Source organism: Lissotriton vulgaris, chromosome 8, assembly GCF_964263255.1.
Source record: "Lissotriton vulgaris chromosome 8, aLisVul1.2, whole genome shotgun sequence".
In the NCBI taxonomy this organism is placed as follows: Eukaryota; Metazoa; Chordata; class Amphibia; order Caudata; family Salamandridae; genus Lissotriton; species Lissotriton vulgaris.
The window spans coordinates 172,831,465-172,847,735 of NC_141696.1; the positions used below are offsets into that span (position 1 = coordinate 172,831,465).

The 16,271-nt window shown below is 43.2% G+C and overlaps 1 protein-coding gene across 1 annotated transcript in view; it reads right to left on the bottom strand.

The window, feature by feature from the left end:
- Positions 1 to 16,271, bottom strand: part of TENM4 (teneurin transmembrane protein 4) — a 1,632,468-nt gene that overhangs the window by 797,626 nt on the left and 818,571 nt on the right. The gene's annotated exons all lie outside the window — the stretch shown is intronic.

Below are 16,271 nucleotides of genomic sequence, written 5' to 3' on the forward strand. Positions count from 1 at the left end.
CGAAGGGACAGTAGCAGTGACGCGCACTATACACATGATATAACACGCATAATGGGATCTACACAAGAGTCCAATGAACAGAACACACACGGTTGGTTGTGTTGAGTGTGCTTTCCTAACTTGAGGCTTTGCTACCCCTTATAAGCGACAAGATTCCAATCCTGCGTATTGTCCCGCCTCAACCCGCCACACTGCACCATGACTACCATCTGGGTCCTTGCGCGTGACTCCAAACGAGGTGGGACAGAAGACAAAATATCCCCCAACTCCATAGCGGGCAAGGCTCTTGACCCGATCAACGACAAGGCCACCTGTTTGTTTGTAGCACTTCCCAATGAGTTGACACCCCGTCTCAGCTGATGGAAGGCACCATTGTACGACGTAAAATGGGGGGCACTAGAGTGACAATCAGATACTAATCCATCATCCTGGCTGGGGTCCAGCCCTCCTGTCTTAAGGAGGGCAGAGTCGACAGGCCCCGCCCTGAAAGTCTGCCATTCACAGGGCACTTCCGGCGGGAAGCCCAAAGAAATCATCCTGATGAAGAGCGGGGCCTGAAATCGACCCCCGCGCAACAAAGGCGGCCTCTGTTACACAGGCAGGGGAGCTGAGAATTGCGGATTACCTTTTGTTAAACCCGACAGCTGGAAACGCTGAGGTGATTAATGACTTTAAAAAACGGACGAACAAAACCAAAATCCGATCGCGCCAAATAGTGCTCTTTTAAATTAGAAAGGGCGCTAAATTCCAGGGACATGGAAGGTGATTGGCCGATTCCTCCCGGTTTCCTGACAGGGACGGGTGGAAGTTGGCCTTGTATCTTCAAAATCCGCCATTCCCCGCTAAACTTGAGGCAGGGCTATTAATTTGCTTAGTAGCCACACATCCGATGCAAATTCCTCAGCTCCACGAGGGGGGTAGCAGCAGCAAAAAGGCCTCCGCCACTGAAGCGGCATTGTTTTTGCCACAACAGAGGCATTGCTGTCCGGCAGCAGTTGTCATTAGTTTTGCATAGTCTTTATTTCTCTCTAATTGGCGCAATGCTAGGAACGAAGCCCGCGAGGCCCTGGGAACCGAAAGGCAGCCTGTGAAAGCGCAGGGCCCAATTAAACACCAATTACCCGTCTTCTGCGGCTGGTGGCCACAACACAGCCATGCACCTCTCAGAGGTGTAGACCCGGCTCAACATGGAAATCCACACACCACAACTGCACATGTGACGGCGTTCGGCCACTGTGTAGATGCCAATGTGAGTATTGGCGTAACGGACAGAGCTGCCGACTTTGGAGCGCTGTCGGCTCAACGTCCCGTGATTCTGGGCAAATCACATAATCTCCCCCTATGTACTACAAAATGAATGTGTCCCTGGTAATACAACTAGTGCTCATGTAAAGCACCACAATAAATTCGAGTCGAGTTCACGCTATATAAAACTACACACAAAAAAGAGCTTCTGTCAGTGGTATGGCTTCGCAGCACTCTTTCATTGTCCGATTTGTTGCAGGCTTGGGGGGAATTCCCTCCTTCTTTATACATATCCACCTCTCTGAATATGTTAAATGGGTTATTCAATAATTATTTTCATTTATGTCACTTGTTTGTTCATCTCGAAGTGGCTGTACGTCTCAGCACGCCTGTAATGCGTCTAGCCCATGTTTGTACTATATAAAAACTGGAAAATACATACATCAGTAGCTAGCCTCCACGAGGGGTTGAAAGAGGCGAGCTTTGCATATTTGTAGATGGTGATGCCCTTGCGTGTTTGAGAAACAACCCGTGGCAGTTTCCTGTCATATCAAGGGAAAGTGATGTGTAACCTATAGCTGAAGATAATCAGTGCAGACACGAGAAGGGGGCGGACAGTCCACTGCAACAGACACGCTGACATCTGTCAATCATGTGTATGGAATGTCCAGAACAAAGGCCCCAGCTGTCCCGGGCATCTGTGTTAGGCAGCCAGACAGATTCTTGGCACAACGCCTCACAGCTATTTTGGGCAGGACTTGAACGGAGATCATTGGGGTGTATCACTTGACAGGGCCTGCTTAGCAGCCTCAATCTTGGCAGATCTCAGAAAGTTGCATCCTCCTCAAAACGGACATGTACTGTTCCCTTGAGAAAGTCCATCCCTCTGTCTTGGCACCACCAACCAGGAGTGCAGTTATCAAGGGTGCAGTAGGTGCAGTGCCACCGGGGTCTTGTGATAGGAGGGCTTCACTGACCTCGATTACAGCTGATTATTATTGCAAACCAGGGGACACGGGAGGATGTCATATTTTGATCATAACTGTGAGAGCCCTAATTCCCATGGCAACCTTGCTACCACCGGTACCTTTCAAGACACAGGGTCAGTGATCTGAAAAAGGAAAGGATTTCTGAAAAACACCAATAGCTAAGAACATACTGGCTATATCTCTAACAAAATGTTATTATGTACAATTCTTCTATTTTTATAGCATGAACATTTCCTTTCTAAAGCTAGTATATCAAATGTTCCAGCGATGGCAAACTGTTTCTATAGTGGCACCATGGTGCAAGGCAATGGAAAACTAGTTCCATGCTCGCAGAATGTATCAAGTATTTAAACACGAGACAATCACAAAGGTGTAGAGTTAGACATGTAAACTATGGAAAGTGTCTATTACATCTATTTGCACGAGTTTCTTTCTGACTGCTAAGTAGCTATTTGGGTACATTCAATGCCATTTGCGATTGGTGTATGTTAAGCCTGGGGGGAGTTTGCGGAGTTCCTCATCTGCTAGCGACAGAGTGTGTATAGTGCCAGGTGTTGGTCCAGCGCCGAAAAATCAGCACGAAATGCACCATGCGCATGGCAAGAGGGCGCTGCTTCTTTCTGGCGCTCGAGTAGATGTTCTATTCGAGCAGCAGCTTCCTCAACGCGAACGGACGGTTTCTCAAAGTGAGCCATCACGACCATCCGCAATCGCCTGTGTTGAGAAATCTCGCTGGGAGATGGTCTAGCGTTGAATTAACGGCGCTACGCAGAGCAGAGTTTTTCAGAACGCCACGTGCTCCGCGGAGCACGGAGTGCAGGAAACGCCACAAAATCCGCAAAACGGAGCGGAGTTTAACTCCAAGGCCTAGTGTATGTATATTGTAACAGACACACACATACATATGATATTGACATGCAATTGACTCTCGAACCTATGTTAATAACACTCCTTGTGCATACTGTATGCATTCCTAGTATTGGGAAATTTGTGCAATTGAAATGTTTTCTTGTAATATTTTTCCTATAATGAAAACAATGTACACATAGGGGCCCTTACCATACACAGCCTGGAAGCAAGTTAATTCCACAGATACACATAGGAAGTGCCTTTCCAGGAGTTTATGATTCTACAAAATGTTACTATTCCTAGGGTGGTTATCAAATGTACACTCAGCAGTTTCCTAGACATTCCTCCGGACCCCCCAAATAACCCCCCCCCCCCCCGGCAACAACACAATTGAAAATTAGGGAACTTTCCTATGAATAACATGGACACAATATCTATATGTAGCTCATGATTCACTTGAGCTACTATAAAAAACAGAGAAAAGGAGGACGAGGTCATGAAACTATACAGAAACTATAAAGAAATGCACAGCATTGTATTTTTAAGTCTGGCCATGAGGAGACATCTCTAGTTTGCATGCTAGTTTTTTGTTGACAAAAAAAATCATAATAAAATACACACACATACAAATATTCACTGAAAAAACAAAGGTTAAAGAAATGTCATAGTTAGTTGTGGTAAGATCTTAAATTTCATTAAAAAACACAGAAACTTACTGAAATATCAAAAGGTTAAAATGATGTTATAGTAGGTAAAATGCCAGTTTAAACATAATATTATAAACTAACAAAACACTGAATTTCATCAGTTACGTGAGGTCATAAGGAGTGCATGACCAGGCCCAGTGTTCAACCGCTTGTGGAAAGCTTTCGGCAGTGAATAGTGGGGAGTTGGCTAGGGTTTTTGCTAATGTAAAGTAATATTATTATAACAATGCCAAAACCTGATGCCACGGACTTCGGTCGTGTGCAGCGGGGGGCTGGATCTTGTCATCAAGCATTGAAAGAAGTGGCTGCCACCCCTATGGGCATCCGCACCCTGCTGCGCACTGCCTTTTACAGGGCCAACCACCTGTACATGGGCAACCCACCACAGACATAAATGCACCCCTTTTTGAAAATAAAGATGGTTTTCCGGTCCCTTGGGACTCTTGCGAGAGCCAGCGCGGCCCCTACACTCCTGTGGGAATCGTGTGCAAACAAGTGTCCCATGGTATCACAACAACCCAAAAAAAAACATTTATAAAAAGTTGGCCCAGGGGACCCCTCTGGGATATCCACATGAGCCCAAGGGCCAGGGGGGCTCTACCCTGCCAGTTTAGACCTAATTTTTTTGTACATTTTCAGGACAAATGGCGGGCGTAACATTTCTCCTAATATTGCAGCCAGCCAATCGGAGCTTGTTGGCTGTTGGGGAAAAAGCCCCTTCGGCCCATCAGATTGCTCTATTATTCAAAGTTGCATGCTTGTGGGACTCTAGTAATTTGAACCTTAATTTCTCAAAAACTGCTGAATGGATTTGCACCAGATAATATCAAGCATGCTTTCTTGGTAAAGGTCTAGCTTTTGGCCAAATTTGGTGAAAATTCGTTCCGCCATTTGGGCTATTCAAAATTCCCTATGGAAATTAAATTAGGAAATTGCGTTTTAAATGACCCCCTTTTTTCTTGTCGCCATTTTCATGGATCTTTTCTTGACACTTTCAAGAAAGGAGCTGAGGTGGATGAAGTTTTTTTGGAAAGTTTCATGAAGATTTCTCAAACAGCACCAAAGTTGTAAAGTTGTTTAAAAACCAAAAAATGTTCTTCTAACTATAACTACAGTGGCTACCCCCACTGTGTTCTATATATATATTTTATATACATTTTTCTCAGTTCAAGAACCAACAAACAAGTACTCCTCACTCAGTAGGATATGCAATAAAACATTTTTATGGTACTTATTTTTTCGACATTTCCGTCTGTATTTATCCATATTATTTTTTTGATATTTTTTTCTCCATTTCTCCAATTATTATTTTCTGCTTACTAAATAAATGAAACTGAAATAGGTATTTTTCCCATATTTATTTAAATGATAAATGTATACCCGCATTTGAATTTCCTAATAGTTCCAGTGGTATTCCGTGCAATAGAGTTATCTGACGGAAAACTTGGAGCCCTGTTTATATTATGGGACACAAAACTAATTTGCCCAATGTCATTAAAAAACAAAATCACAGCAAACTAAATTAAACATTGACACAGAGTATAAGTGAAGTGATTGTTGCCTTCTTGGACACATACATCTTCATTAAACATTAAATGATTGAAACAACTCTTTATAACTTACTGTGACCATTAATCACTAGATGGGGTCAGTTTCCATTAACCGAGTCTAGATAAGAATAAAGCGTAACTGTTCCTCAGAAAAAGAGTTTGAAAAGCACAGTGAAGAAACATAAGATAGATTCAAGGGCAGAAATTATCCACAACATTTGATCAAAAAAGGAATAGAGAAAGAAAAAGTAAAGCACAGACTTGATCTTCTCAATAACACCTTGGGTGCCATGAGTCACAGTAGGCATGTGCTCGTGGCGGCCGGGAGCCGGCCGAACGTTGACGCTCTGCCCACATGGTATTAATTCCCCACCTGTGCAAGGAAATTAATCAGTGGGCGGAGTTCGGACGGCTCCCGGCCGTCATAAGCACACGCCCTCCGTGATTTATAATGGCCGGGAGCCGTCCTCAGTACGGCCAGTTCCGCCCCCCTCGCACCGCGGTGGAATTTGCACCACATAGAAGGGGTTAAACGTGGGACTAAGAAAACAAAGGAGAAAATGGAAATTGTCGATCCATTTAGAATGATAACATCATTCTCACAGGAATCAAACCCACTCAAGAGGATACTAACCAAACATTGGCCTATTCTGAAAAGTGAAGCCAACATAAGTACAATTATTAATGATACCCCAGGATCACATTTAGAAGAGATAAAAACATCAAAGACAAACCAGTACACAGTCACTTCCAAGAAACAATTAATGAAAGAGAGTCATGAAACAAGGGAGGGTTCTGGAAATGCAATGCTTGCCAAGGGCACACAATTGGAGTCCATATGATTGAATACAAATCATTTACAGGTCAAATAAGGAAGAATGAGCCCAGAAGCAATTGCAAGAACAAATGTGTAGTGTACATCCTCATGAGCCCCTGTGGTAAAATATATGGTAAGTAATACCTGTGAACTAAAAAAAAAGAAGTTATTTAATTCAACTCATAATAGTCATGAGACTCCAGTCTGAGATGGAAGCCTTGCCTGTGCTTAATACGTAAAAGTTTAAGTTCTGCGGCCCAAAGAATTGCTTGAAAGCCGCCGCCTGATACGATCAAAGTTTAGGCTGCTAAATACCAAAGCTGTCTAGGCTTGATTCCTCCTCATGCTTCTTTATTCCACCACCAGACAATCTTCCCTCTCTTTATCTCCCTCTTGAGGGTTCTTTTTTTATCTCTGCTTTCTCCCTTTATCACTGTTTTCACTCCTTTCTCTTCTGCCTTTAACCCCTTGCATGCTTGTGACGGAACGGTTCCGTCACAAGCCTCGGGTGAGCTGTGCTTGTGACGGAATGGTTCCGTCACGGCCCGCTCGCCGCTCCTGCGCGGCGCGAATTCCGCACCTGCGCTGACGAATTAATGGGCGGGCGGGTTCTTGACGGAACCGCTCTGTCACAAGCACAGCTCACCCGCGAGCCGTGACGGAGCGGTTCCGTTACAAGCACGGAACCGCCGCGTGGCCGCCCCACCCCCTTAGCTCTGCGGCGGAATAGCCGCCGCAGCGAAGGGGTTAATAACAGATGGCACTCTGTTAGGCTATAAAGTCCCAACATCTACATTTCCTGAATAGAAGTAAGCTAATAGATTCTGAGCTGTCAGCCACAGGGACATGCCATGTAGTGAATGCCCACTGAGAGATGCCAATGATGGATTCCACACCTTCTCAAATGTGTCATATTGGTCATGAAGGACTTGAGCTAGGTGTTACATTGTCAGAAAGCTAAAGATGCAGAGATGCTGGGTGGGCGAGGGGGCAGATGAGGATTCTCTTCTTGTGAGTGGCTAGGGTAAGCTATCCAGAGAGTTCCACATCAGGATTCTTATCCGCAGTGGATCAGTGCCCTGGGCCGGGTGAGCAGAGGCCCTTTCCAATATGTTTCTACTTACTACACTGGCTCACTGCGCTATGTAAGGTCAGTGAGGGCTAAACAGAGTATCAAGAACTATTTTTTAAGTGAGAGAGATCATACCTCTGGAGCCCAGTGTAGTTTCAATAAATTTCTCAAATGGGGTATGTCCTTCAGTGCTGCTATTTTGACATTTGGGGCTTTCCCCAGTGTCTCAGTTGAGTATAGTTTCCTCTTTTGCATGGTTGAAAGATTGTTTGCATTTTTCATATTGTTGAATGGTCCCTGCCACAAAGAGGTCTACTATTGTGGCACATTCTTCCACCTGCTGCTTATCAAGTTACCCTCACAACTTGGCTGAAGTGAATGAGGGGTAGGCATTTACGGTGGTTGTAGGATAAGGGGAATGGAATGAGTTTGCAACATTTATACAGAGTCTCAGATTTCGAGGGTTGTATTACTAAAGGTGCTTATGTAGACAACAGCAGGCATGTCAGCCCTTGTTTTCTACACCAGTCTACCAAGAGCTGCAGGCATGCCACTCTGTTATGAAATATTGCAGGCCCAATCCCTTCTTTCACTAAGGTGTCAGAGAAATTTGAACACTATGCCCGAGTTCCCTTCTTTCCAAATGAAGAGGAGGAATACATTATTCAAATCACTGCAGAAGTCCTTATTCACCAAAATGGACAGGGCTTGGAATTGTGTTAGATTTGAAGCAAGACATTCACCTTAATTATATAGATCCTTCCCGTTCATAAGAGGAAAATGTTGGGTCCACAGTTTAAAGTGATTACGGATAGTTACAATATGCGTAGGGAAGTTCGCCTAAAACACGTCTGCTACCTCCGGAGTAATATTAACACCTAAGCATTTTATACAATTCTTGACCTAAAGTCACCTACAGGAGGTGTGCACTTGAAGGGCCTCTATTTCTGCCTGGGGTACTGTCAGGTTGAGGAATTTGGATTTTGCTAAGTTAATTTTGAAGATTCCAACCCTTTCAAATCATGCCAGGTGCTCCATCAGGAGGGTAAGAGATAAGTCAGGAGAGGAGGAAATTACCATGAAGATCAGGACCAAAGTGAATCTCTTTTATCCCATGTTAATTTCTCATCTCTATTGCAAAGGCCGCAATTCTATGAGCAAATCGGAGAAGAGAAAGGAGACACTCGAGCCTCATGCTCCTGAGAAAGGCTGAAAGGTTATGATGCCCTGTCATTCTAGCATACTCTAGATGTGGAATTATCACATCAACGTGGAGATAAACCCAGGTCAAACCCCAACCAACTGGAGAACCTTCTGAAGAAAACACCAGTACATCTATCGATGGCCAACTCTGCGTTAAGGACACTATCACAGCTGAGACCGCCTTCCTGTGGACATTTTCAGTCAAGTGTACTATCCGCCTAATGTTATCACAAGCCGACATCCTTTAATGAAATCAGACTGGTCATGGCGTATTATGTCTGGCAGCAATTGGTCCAAGCAATTAGCCATACTTAGGTGAATATTTTGACATCAATGATCAAGATGCCACCCAATCTACAAGACTGTTTGAACCTAGTATCCCTCTTAGACTTTGGGACAAGAGTAATACTGGCCTCCTCGAAATAGAGTGTCGACCTCGCATGCTCTACAAAGATGTGTAGGATTTTTTAAGTATTGGGAAATTAAAGAACATCCTATAAAAGAACACAATCGAGGGCCAGATGTAGGTCGCCCAATACCGGTCACAAACGGCCGAAATTACCGAATTTCGGCCGTTACCGACCGGTATTGGGCTTTTCAGATGTAGGTGGCATTTTTTGTAGGATTCAGTATTTTACCGAATCGGTAATTTAAGGATTTGGTAAAATACCGAATTCTTAACATACCGATTGGGTAAATGACCGAATCCAGGATGTAGGGAGCACTCAAGTTAGTGCATTCATCAGTTAAGGATTCGTTATTTACCACCAACTAGAAGTTGGAGGTAAATAATGAAAACCTTTGAAAAAGCCTTTTTTTTGCTTTTCCAACAGTGCCATGTTGCAGACATACATGCGCCCTTATGGCATATATGTCTGCAACATGTGCACCCATACACAATTGAGGGGTGCAACACGGTGTCAAAGTGACACCCTGCCACCCTTCAATGTTTCCCCCTTTTACTGAATCAGTATTTCCCGATTCGGTAATTGACATTCATTGCTATGGGCCTCCAGGCACATAGGAATGAATGGCAATTACCGAATCGGTAAATACCGGTTCGGTAATTACCGAAACTTACTGATTCGGTAATTTTGAACGAAAAATTACCTACATCCCATTTACCTGTTCTTAAATACCGAATCGGTATGATTCGGTATTTAAGAGTCGGTAAACTGGGATTACCTACATCTGGCCCTATTTCATTTGAGCCCGGGGCTTTGCTAATTTCAAGAGCTTAAATATTGACCTGTGGTCAAGTTGGGGACCAGGCTGACGTCAGGAGGGACGAATGCTTGGCGTCCTTCAAGGTATTGAATGAGTACAGAATGCAAACTGCAATCCAGAAAGCATTCAATGTATCTTCTTCTGAGGTCAGTAAATTGCCATCAGGGCTTGAACGTCAAGGGCCTAAGATTTCTTGATTTACTAGCCGGGATGGAGTGCTAAGTGCCTATTTTATTGCCATGATAGTACATTTCCAGAGTCACTATAAGGACTTCTTTTAGCCACTCTTTTTCCTTATTTCTTAGCTTCTTCTAATTTGCTATTACGCCTAGCCATTTATCTTTCAAAAGAGCTTGCCTACTCCCAGTTGTACATCACCCATCTTCGTAAGAGTAAAGAACATCTCAATTTGTGCCTTAAGCTCTGCTCGGAAGATCATTTTAAAAAGAAAATTGAGGTATGATTAAAAAAGTGAGAGATATGGGAAAAAAGAAAATTAATTAGAAAAAGTAAAAACGATAAGAAAATTGGTGAACTATGCTTGTGAATGTGGGTATTTTCTAAAAAATTCTACTCACAGTGGGAATAGAATGGGACCTCAATGGCTATAAAAAAATGAAAAGAAATTTTAAAAGCATTATTATAACTGTAAAGGAAAAACAAATAATTTGATAAACAATCAATTTTCCAAGAAAGTACTTCAATGTTTAGGGAAACAGGTTTGAGTCAGCACTGATTTCACACTCTCAAAGTTTCACCATTTCACTAAAATAGTGTATTTCTCATAATACAAATACAACAATAGAGACACCAAATATCCAAAGATGTTTCAGTAAATGTATTTATTTTTACCAAATGAAACAAATCTTATTTTAATAAAAGCCAATCATAAAAATGTATCAATAGGTAAAGGGGCAGACCTAAAGGCCACTCTATGCATATTGTAAGCAATAGGTCTATTTGACAGCTTTGCTCTCAAAATCTAGGCCAAAAAAGATCTGGAAATAAAATCATATTCCTAACACTACATCCCACCTCAGTATGTTGTCATGCAGGGACAGAGCTGTGTTAAAAATGTTAATGCGTTTCATATGAAACCAATAAAAAATGATCCAGTCTGTACCAAGATAATTACATCTTGACCCTCATCAGCATTGTCATCAGTGGCGGCTCCTCCGCTAAGGTGGAGGAGCATCGTCCCACTGCTCTTTGAGCAGTAGTTAAACAAAACTAAAATTATAATAACTGTATTATTATTATTTTAGTTTTCCTTTCCTGGTGAAGGGCTGGGCAGGGCTGGACTGCCAGAGTAGGGCAGGGGAGGAGTGGTTTGCCCACTCCAAGTGCGCAATGATGCTTTGACTGGCCCTCTCGACCTTGCCAAACTGTCATGCGCACTTTGCATGTTCTTCACCGAGGGTGCATTGCAGCCTGGGTGCAGAACATGCCCCCGGTTCCGATTCCCTGTCTGAGCGCTGATCCACGGCGCTCTGACCAATCAGAGCACTGCATTGCAGCGTTGTGATTGGCTATGGGAGTCAGGAGCCTTGGTGCTTCCTGTTGCTGCTTCCAGGAGCGAGAGGCAGTGGCGGCGGCGAGTGGACCGAGAGGCTGTGGCTGGCCGTGTGACCAGCCCGAATGTAAGTTTTTTTTTCATTTACAACCCTCCCCATCCACCCGCCCCCACCACCCCTAGTAAATTGTGGTCGCCACTGACTGTCATCACTCTCATCTTAACACTTCAGTCAAAACCACACTATAAGTGTGAAAACAGACTGTCATTTTATGTTAAAATGACTTGGCTAACTCAGAACGCGGTGTTAACAGTAACTTGCTCGAAATAATACATTCAAAGTTCTAGTTAACATATTATCAAGAAATATTTCATTAAATGTTCAAAAAAAGAGGCACTAAATTTCATCCAAATAAAGGAATCGCATTCAACGTAATCAAATAAAAAAAATTAGTATTCGGCCAACACCCTAATTCCAAGTTGACCGCCACTTCCTCTGGGCTGTTGAAGATTTGGTTTCACAAATTTGGATTACTAGGGGTTGAATTTGACATATATAAAAAAAATACAAAAAAAATATTTTCTTCTATTGAACGAGAATATTACATTGTATATAAAAAGTACAAGGATTAAAAAAAATGCATGAATAAAGTCTTTATGTACATCTGTATAATACTATATTATTTAAAAAAACATATTTAACAACTTTGAGGAAACAACTGTCAGTCATGAAATATGTATTGATATATTTTTATGATTGGATTTTATTCAAATAAGATTTGTTTCTAGACCTACAAATTCTCCAATAAATCGTCTTCAATATTGGGACCCATTGATATTCTGGTGTTGATATTGAGGGTCCACATCTCAAGCCATGGAGAGGTGACCCGTTAGTTGGAAGTGGATGGGCCTTGGGTACAGACGGTGGGAGCGGAGCGGCCAGAGGGGCTTGCTGTCCGGCCCAAGGCCCATCCACTTGGATCTTATGGGTCACCTCTCCATGGCCTTAGGTATGCATCCTGAATATCAACACCAGACTATCAATGGGACACAATATTGAGGACAAAACATCTAAAATAAATTATTGGAGGATAAGTAAGTCTAGATTTTATATACCTATCTCCACATATGTACCCTGGTGATATATATATATATATATATATATCTTCAAGCTACTTGGATCTGGAGTTACGAACAGTAACCCTATACCTCCCTACATGCTTTACCTTTCGATATTGTTCCCCCGCGATGTCCTCATACCTCGATATTCTGGGGATCGGTATTCAGTAGCACAAACATGCCACCCTGCCCTCCCTCACCCTTTAATTTACTTTTCTTTTCTTTAACGTTACCAGGCTATGCTGCTTGTCAAGAACTATGGATGTCAAAGCCCATAAGCTGTCCAAAATTTTACCGGACAGTTCTCTTTTCACCATTTTTCCTCTGATGTGATAACTTTCACAAACCCCTTACAGTTCTCCATGACATCGAACACACACCTAGCACAAAACACATACATTCATATATTTCTGATACTTGTTCAACTCTGCCCTATGAGCAGATGCTTCCATGTCCAAGTGCACAGGCAAGACTAAAATGAGAAAAGCAAAGGGGTGTGGCTGGCTATTCCAGGGTGTTACAGATGTCAACATGTTCTGTTCATGCTCCATGTTCCACCTTAGTGTGTGCCCTCCATATGCCTGGTGCACCTTGCAGAAATTTACTTAGTTAGATTAGTCTGGAGGATTCAAAGTATGAAAAACAAAACTTGGTCCTAAGTGAAAATCACTCTTCGACTTACTCGTAGTGAAACGTGATTTTAATTCCATTTGTATGTTTGCTTCTAAGAAGACTGGCATCGGGGACTTAAATGCCCCTAAGCAGATCTCTCAGAGGAGAACACGAAATAATCTGTCAACATCTAATTAGGAGCAGTAAATTAAATCAAATCTAGTCTGACAGGCCTAGCATGCAGAGCTCCATCAGCAGCTGGTATGTTTGTCCAGGAGCACAGGGGCAGTCACACTTGTCGCTGTGCCTTGATACTAATAAACGAATAATTGGAAGGCAGCAGCAGTATCCGAAACCGCTGCAGTGCCTGGAACTTGTTTCGGCGCTATCACGCCTCCAGTTTCTGAACTGCACTTTCAATAAAGTGACTGGAGCCAGGCAAACTCCCCTGGGGGTATGCCACTCTCTGTTATTTCAGGACACCTGGCAGCAAGAAATAGGAATGAACATCAAAATAAAAGTGCACTGTTTAGGGCAATGTGAGATTCTGGATTAGTAAAGGGAGTGGGTGGGGGACCTCAGCATAGTAACCCAGTACTTTGTTAGGTAAATGCAGTGTGAAAGAGAAATCCTAGACTTAAACCTGATAGCTTTGGCACCAAGGCGACATGCCTTCCTCGAGAATGTTTCACAAAAACAATATCAAAGTCAAGAAATAAAAAAAAACATTCTCGAACCAATTCAGTGAAAAGAAGAAAAGTGTAAAGAATAAAACAAGATTAAAATGACAAAAAGTGGATAGGGGCGTATGATGTTTTAAACAAAATGTCAATATATGGCTATAATAATCAATGGGAAAGAAAAACTCAATAGAAGTTTATGGGGCATGGGTAATCGGGGACGAGGCACAATTTTAAGCCGACCGTGATGGTGCTCAGGTCAATACATCCCAGTGGTCCAATCCGATCAACAATTTTATTTTACTTTTAGAATTGGGGCAGCATTTAGACTATTGAGGACTGTGTACTCTGCCACAAGTATGAGAGTCTAGTCTGTCTATCAAATCCTTGCCCCTCCCACACTATCATGAATCGGACGGACCGTCATCTTTCCGACGACTGTGGCATCAGAAAGCTTTCTCTGATGTCAAGACAAAGTAGAGCCCATCAGTGTAGGAAAATCAGATCACCCCGACTATTTAGGGGCTGATTCTGATGCGGGTTGGAAATTCTTCCCGACCGAATCGGGTTGGAAATGGTTGCCGACCCACTTGGATCGGGAGAGTCCGACCGACGGAGTACGATGCATCCGGATGCTTCCCGATACGATTTTGTTGGACTACCAATGACTTCAATGGGAGCATATGTTCCTAACCGCATCATAATTGGGCCCTCGGTCGGTAAGACATGTTCCCGATCCGATTTGGAAGGAGCAAATGCTGTTAGGAGGCCTTCCTAACCGCATCAGAATCAGGCCCTAGGTGGGAAATCTTTCCAACCCGCATCAGAATCGGGCCCTTAGAGTTAATTGTTTTTGTGTACATCACCACCAGGAAAAAAAACTAGTGGTCTTGAATGGGAATAAAGAAAAATTAACCATACCCACAGGGTGTGAGGGTTATTAGTTTTTTTTTAATGTTTTTCAGTAACAACTTCCACTTTGAAAATGTAGCCTTCTGAAAGACACCATGCATGCACTAACCATGCAGTGCCTTTACACAGTCCCCCGGCACAGCATAGAGGTTGCTGCTGGGCCAGAGGGGATCTCTAGACGTACTGTCCTCCATCACCCTGATTGACAGCAGATTGACTTCTAAACAATGATTCAGGCCCTAAGTTTCTCATATGGAAATTAAGGGCCAGATGTAGGTGGCCATTTACCGACCGGTAACGGCCGATTTCATCCGTTACCGACCGGTAAATGGTCATTTGTGATGTAGGGGCCCTATTTTACCGATTCCGTAACTTGCAGATGTAGGTGGGACTCTTCTGAGTCCCACAGGCCTTACAGAATCGATATTTTACCACCCAATCCAATTGGGTGGTAAAATACCGAATCCAGGTGTGCATGCACATGTGTGCATGCACACCTATGCCATGTGACAGACAGACATGCCCTTAGGGCATGTCTGTGTGCCACATGGCACACATGCCTGAATTCAGGGTGCTAGAGGGTGTCAAAGTGACACCCCCGCACCCTTGCAAGAATAGGTAATTACCGAATCGGTAAATACTGATTCGGTATTCCACATTGATTCCTATGGGCTTCAAGGCCCATAGGAATCCATGGGGGATACCGATTCGGTATTTACAGAATCGGTAAATACCGAATCTTACAGATTCGGTATTTACCGAATCAGAATTACCTACATTTCCCCCCCTCTAATTTACCACTTCTTAAATACCGAATCGGTATGATTCGGTATTTTAGAAGTGGTAAATTAGATTTACCTACATCGGGCCCTAAAATCCTACATTTGGGTATGGCAGGACGGAGCAGCTGACAGATGCTTTGCCAGGTCGGATACAGTGTGTTTGGGGTTGCGCTGACACCTTTAATTTTTGTTACCAAAAGCTCCAAGTGGGACCAACTTAAAATCTGCAGACATCAATATTACATTTGGGATCGTTTTACTGGATTTTCCTGGATCTATGTTTGTGCTTTGTTACTTTTACAGTTCTCAAAATCCTTCAGTGGGTTAAGGTTGAAAGTCCTGCTCAGCAGTGCTACAGAAGGGTGGAAGTCATCCGAGTGAGTTCCCTATAAAGCTTTCACTTCTTGTGGCAAAAAGGTCAGAGAGGCAGAAGCCAGGAAATCTTGCCGGCCTGAGGTCATAGTGATGTATGCTTCTTGCAGCAGTCCTCTTGAGGCTGCCAATTGCCCAGTAAACCCTGTTCCATAAAACAGTACATCTAAGGAGGTGAAGCAGAAAGGTACATTTTTCCTACAGGCAGTTTTTGTAATGGACCCTGGTTGCAGCATTTTTGCAATAGCAAACTTTTCATATTACAGTGGCCTTTTGAACACATCATGGCATCTCTTGATGATTGCATTCATTCTATAGGAGAATAAGCAGAACGAGGCGCCCATGTCTCTTTTATGAGCTTAGAAGGAAAGGCAGGGCACAAAGCAGCAGCAGCCCTGGAGACTGACTGTTTCTCATCTTGGGGGCAGTAGAGGTCAGGTTGGTATCTTTGCAAGGACCATGTTGGAGTTGGCCTCTTTTTGCCTCTTATTACTTGGGACCCTCTCTCTTGCCCTCTCTTTCTCTTATTGTTGTGGTTTCATATGTGCCTTATCTTTTATAATTATATATTGTTCCTCTTTTTCTGGGCATTATGTTGGGTAGAGAGTGTGTGGCAGGATCT